At 45.5% G+C, this 5,726-nt stretch overlaps 1 non-coding gene across 1 annotated transcript; it reads right to left on the minus strand.

Moving 5' to 3' along the window:
• Positions 1 to 1,188: 1,188 nt before the first annotated feature.
• Positions 1,189 to 1,263, minus strand: Trnas-cga. Its single transcript has one exon. It is a non-coding gene; the product is annotated as a tRNA-Ser (tRNA).
• Positions 1,264 to 5,726: the final 4,463 nt, after the last annotated feature.

The raw sequence follows: 5,726 nt of genomic DNA on the forward strand, positions 1-5,726 counted from the left end.
ATAGAGGTGCACATTACTGCAACAAAAATTTTTGATCATTTTCCCAGTGATATGAAATGTCTGACAGACAGAAAAGTACAATTTGAAAACAAAGTTTCTCCTCGACAACTCTTATTCCGTAAAAGAATTTCTATCACCGTAGGGTGTAAACGGTGGTTGGTAGGAAGTACTAACTCTCTCTCTCTCTCTCTCTCTCTCTCTCTCTCTCACACACACACACACACACACACACACACACACACACGCAAAAATGGTTCAAATGGCTCTGAGCACTATGGGACTCTCTCTCTCTGTCTCTCTCTCTCTCTCTCTCTCTCTCACACACACACACACACACACACACACACACACACACACACACACACGCAAAAATGGTTCAAATGGCTCTGAGCACTATGGGACTCAACTGCTGTGGTCATAAGTCCCCTAGAACTTAGAACTACTTAAACCTAACTAACCTAAGGACATCACACACATCCATGCCCGAGGCAGGATTCGAACCTGCGACCGTAGCGGTCGTGCGGTTGCAGACTGTAGCGCCTTTAACCGCTCGGCCACTCCGGCCGGCACACACACACTCCCACACACACACACACACACACACACACACACACACACACACATATATATATATATATATATATGTTCAGCATGGAACTATATGTGCGAATTAATTTGCGATGAGAATGTAAAATGATTCGTTCCACATCATTGCGATTTATCGTGCAAAATGATCCAAGGAACATGAAATTAAGTATCAAGGATCTCTCGCCCAGTGCACCGTCACAAGCGCCTGGAAAAAGGTGCAGATGACTCGCCGTTGGAGCCGAAATATCGCATGCGCGGGAAGGTGAGTTGGACAGATTCTGGCAGCTCACTCACGCGGTGAGTGCAAGTGACGTCACATGGTGCAAGGGGCCGGCGCCATGTTTGGTAATGCTGCTCTCGTCTTCCCACAATCATCCGTCCGGTGTCGAAAAACCTGCCTCCGTGCCGTTGATCTCGATTGAAATTTTTATTGTTTAATCTGATCCTGCCGTCTTTTTCAGTAGCTTCTTGTGTCCGTTCTCCAGGCAATGTTCACCAACAGCCAACTTCTGTTGTTCCTTTTGCTTTACAGGCTGGGTGTGCTCAGCACAACGTTCAGAGACAGTGCGAATCTAAAACTTCCTGGCAGATTAAAACTGTGTGCCGGACCGAGACTCGAACTCGGGACCTTTGCCTTTCGCGGGCAAGTGCTCTACCAACTGAGCTATCCAAGCACGACTCACGCCCCGTCCTCACAACTTTACTTCTGCCAGTACCTCGTCTCCTACCTTCCAAACTTAACAGCAGCTCTCCTGCGAAACTTGCAGAACTAGCACTCCTGAAAGAAAGGATATTGCGGAGACATGGCTTAGCCACACCCTGGGGGATGTTTCCAGAATGAGATTTTCACTCTGCAGCGGAGTGTGCGCTGATATGAAACTTCCTGGCAGATTAAAACTGTGTGCCGGACCGAGACTCGAACTCGGGACCTTTGCCTTTCGCGGGCAAGTGCTCTACCAACTGAGCTACCGAAGCACGACTCACGCCCCGTCCTCTCAACTTTACTTCTGCCAGTACCTCGTCTCCTACGTTCCAAACTTAACAGAAGCTCTCCTGCGAAACTTGCAGAACTAGCACTCCTGAAAGAAAGGATATTGCGGAAACATGGCGTAGCCACAGCCTGGGGGATGTTTCCAGAATGAGATTTTCACTCTGCAGCGGAGTGTGCGCTGATATGAAACTTCCTGGCAGATTAAAACTGTGTGCCGGACCGAGACTCGAACTCGGGACCTTTGCCTTTCGTGGGCAAGTGCTCTACCAACTGAGCTACCCAAGCACGACTCACGCCCCGTCCTCACAACTTTACTTCTGCCAGTACCTCGTCTCCTACCTTCTAAACTTAACAGAAGCTCTCCTCTCGCAGGACATAAAGTCAACAGACCCACCGACAAGATAACCTCCGCTTCACCCGACCAGCACACAACAGTGAGTTCAATGGAACGACGCCGCGCGGGATTAGCCGAGCGGTCTAAGGCGCTGCAGTCACGGACAGTGTGGGTGGTCCCTGCGGAGGTTCGAATCCTCCCTCGGGCATGGGTGTTTGTGTTTGTCCTTAGGATAATTTAGGTTAAGTAGTGTGTAAGCTTAGGGATTGATGACCTTAGCAGTTAAGTCCCATAAGATTTCACACACATTTGAATGGAACAAAATAGAAGGTATTGGCGCCCACAACCAATTATACATTGAGCTGTCAAACTACACACTGTGCTGGACAGCGTCAACCAATGAGGAAAATACACTGCCTGAATTTACGTCAATGGCCAGGGCAGGTAACTGGAACGGTAACGGCCACAAGGCAAAAGATTCCGCTGGTGCACTTCAATTCAAATAACCAAGTACAGTTAAACTCCACAGGAGGGTGGCTAAAATTTGCCAACTTGGAAACACACGTTGTTGCTTGTGGGAATATCCCAACAGCCAATGACGAACTCCAAACGACCCAGTGTGAACAGTCGTGACTTGCTGGTAGATTAAGTCAAAACTCAACTTTCATGTCCAGGATCGGTGAGCCACGAACCTCGTAGCAATGGGAACAGCCCCACAAACTCTGACACCGCAAAGAGGCCGCCAGCAGTCCCAGCCAAACCATGCGCCATGGCTGCTCCACGCAGCATAATAGCGATAACCGTGGGCGACTAAACACAGAATAGCAACAAGGTTTAATCCAACACACAGCATGAGCCAGCCATGGCTCACACACATCACCAGTGACTTACCTTACATCCTTACATTTACGTCTGCCCCTACAGCGCCAACTTTCCACGACTCCTTTAACTACATTTTTCAGCAACGAATCCTTCGTAAAATCTACTCATCGATTCTCTCTCTTCGATTCATTATGTTCTTCGTTATACATTTTTTCTCGTTGGCTCGTTCCTGAACATCTTCATCCTTACTTGAGCAATATACATGATCAATAGTCTCCTGTAACGCCACATTTCAAAGGTTTCTAATCTTTTTATTTCTGTCTCCCCCATTTCCCACACTTCACACGTCTACACTTTTTTATGAATCTCTTTCTGGTCTCAACACATTATATTTTTGATTGTCAGCAGCAGTTTCTTTTGAAAGAAAGCTATTCCGTGTTGCAATCTTTGCTACTGTGTCTTTATTTCATGTTCTTCCTTGATATGTTGTACTCCTGAAATATCAAAATTTGTCCACCCCTTCAAGAGTGCCTTGTCAGAGTTTAATTTTTATATGTCTAGCATGTCGACTTGCAGCGTACACTGTTACGTTAGTTCCAGTTTTTTTATGCCTCACTGAATTTCTCTTTGTTTTCGGTGACCCCAGCTTTGTCATCAGCAAACAGGTGGCTTCCATCAACTCCCTCTCCTGGATGATGCCCTCTCTCCCTCCATTTATCCCTCCTATCAACCTATTAACTCTGATCCCCACTTCCCCCTCCCTTCCTCTGTCCTTTTCCTGGGCTCCCTTCCCCCCCTCCCCCTTCCATCTTCCTTTTTCCCTGCCTACCCTCTCTCTGCCTCCCTTCTCTCCCCCGAGTCCTTTTGCATTTCCCTCTTCTGCCTTTCCCCATTCCCTCGCCGGCCGCCGGCCTAGGTGGCCGAGCAGTTCTAGGCGCTATAGTCTGGAACTGTGCGACCGCTATGGTCGCAGGTTCGAATCCTGCCTAGGGCATGGATGTGTATGATGTCCTTAGGTTAGTTAGGTTTAAGTAGTCCTAAGTTCTAGGGGACTGATGACATCAGAAGTTAAGTCCCATAGTGCTCTGAACCATTTGAACCATCTAGGGGACTGATGACCTCACATATTAAGTCCCATAGTGCTCAGAGCCATTTGAACCCATTCCCTCTCGCGTCTGCCCTGCTCCCCCCCCCCCCCCCCTCATGAGCCCTCTCCTTCAGTCGGTTCCCCCCCCCCCTTTCGTTTTTCCTCTCCTCCCACTTTTCTTCCCCTCATCTGTCCAGGTCACCCCCCCCCCCCCCATCTTCCCTTGGCTGTGGTGTGTCGTCTTTGTGCGGACGTTTTAGTGCAGTGTTTCCAGTGATTGTTAAGTGTTGTGCGTCTTTTCTGAAGCGTTGCGAACGGTCATCATACTGTCGCTGGGTGTGATTTTTATATCTCTTGCGAACAGAATCCAGACTGTCGCCGTGTTTTTAATCGTCTGTCTACTATCTACTATTTTACCTGTCTTCTTCCTGTGTATTTTATTAGCATCGCCCACCCTTTGTTTATGTTTTAACTTTCACAATTTTCCGCCGTTTTACAATTTAAGTTGCCGTTTTATCGCCTGCTTTTATTGATTCTTATCTTCTTGTATTTTAAAAATTCTGTAGGCTGAAGAGCAGCGTACTAAGCTGCTGCCAGTCCGAAATTCAATAAAGGAAAAAAAGTATACATTTCACGAATATGAATGGTGTTAAAACGCTCGCCAGAAATCCAATTCACTGTGCAAAACTAAATATTTCAAACGGCGACTATCACGTCTTTTAAGAAATATTATATGACTGTTAATCCTAACCTTGAGAAGTTAATCAAATGTATGCCTAGCCAGGCATATGGGATCTTACTGTACTACCAACGCACCAAGATTAAACTACTGAAGACAACAGAGTGTATAAATTTAATAAGAAACGTAAAGCAGACGATGCAACTCCTAATTATATCAATGTAAAATTAAGACGACATCTACAGCAGCAAAGAGAGCTAAAAAGGTATGTGAAAAAGTGTGGCTTAAGGAATAGATTAGAGACAGCTTTAAACGAAAGAAGTGGGTTTGTGGCTTAAGGAATAGATTAGAGACAGCTTTAAACGAAAGAAGTGGGTTGGTGTAAAGTTATATTTAGCCCGTTTGCAGTTAGTAAAATTTATCTCCCCATTACAATTTTACCACATGATGCAACTAGTGAACGATTACACTCATTATGTCAGTAAACAGATCAAGACAACGCATTGTAAGAAAATATCAAATTTAGTTACAAAACAACGTGGGGAAAAATGTCTAAGGTCTACATAAAATTTTCATAGTAATTTTAAATTCTTTAGAAGAGTTTAAAATTTAACAGGTATCGTTTTTATTGAGAAAGAGTTAAGTATTTTAAACAAAGGATCGAAGTTTAATGTTAAAAATAAGCTCCAAGGAAGTGCTATCAAGAATCTCATAATACTAAAGTAGCGTTAGATGTGGCAAAACTCCCAGTAGATGAACAAGGAAGACTTATTCAAGGCAAGTAGTTTGCTCTTAATATCAATTAGCGCTCTCTTAAAGTAACAGTGTACAACATTACATGTAAACCTCAGCTGGTGTAGTGATATGCATACTGCTTGCTTTTATGGAGTTGTCAGGAGAAACGCTATAGAGAAACGAGTGCTGGGATGTGAATCGAAGTCTACCTAGCGTCAAAACTATGGAACACCTGGTTCTTGTCGATAAAGTACCGACACAATTCTTCAGGTGGTCTTAACTCACTGTACGAGTCAAGGTAGTGGATGGTATTTCGTTTCTTTCTTAACGCCGGCCGGAGTCGCCGAGCGGTTCTAGGCGCTTCAGTCTGGAACCGCGCGACCGCTACCGTCGCAGGTTCGAATCCTGCCTCGGGCATGGATGTGTGTGATGTCCTTAGGTTAGTTAGGTTTAAGTAGTTCTAAGTTCTAGGGGACTGATGACCTCCGAT

Source organism: Schistocerca piceifrons, chromosome 3 (assembly GCF_021461385.2).
Source record: "Schistocerca piceifrons isolate TAMUIC-IGC-003096 chromosome 3, iqSchPice1.1, whole genome shotgun sequence".
In the NCBI taxonomy this organism is placed as follows: Eukaryota; Metazoa; Arthropoda; class Insecta; order Orthoptera; family Acrididae; genus Schistocerca; species Schistocerca piceifrons.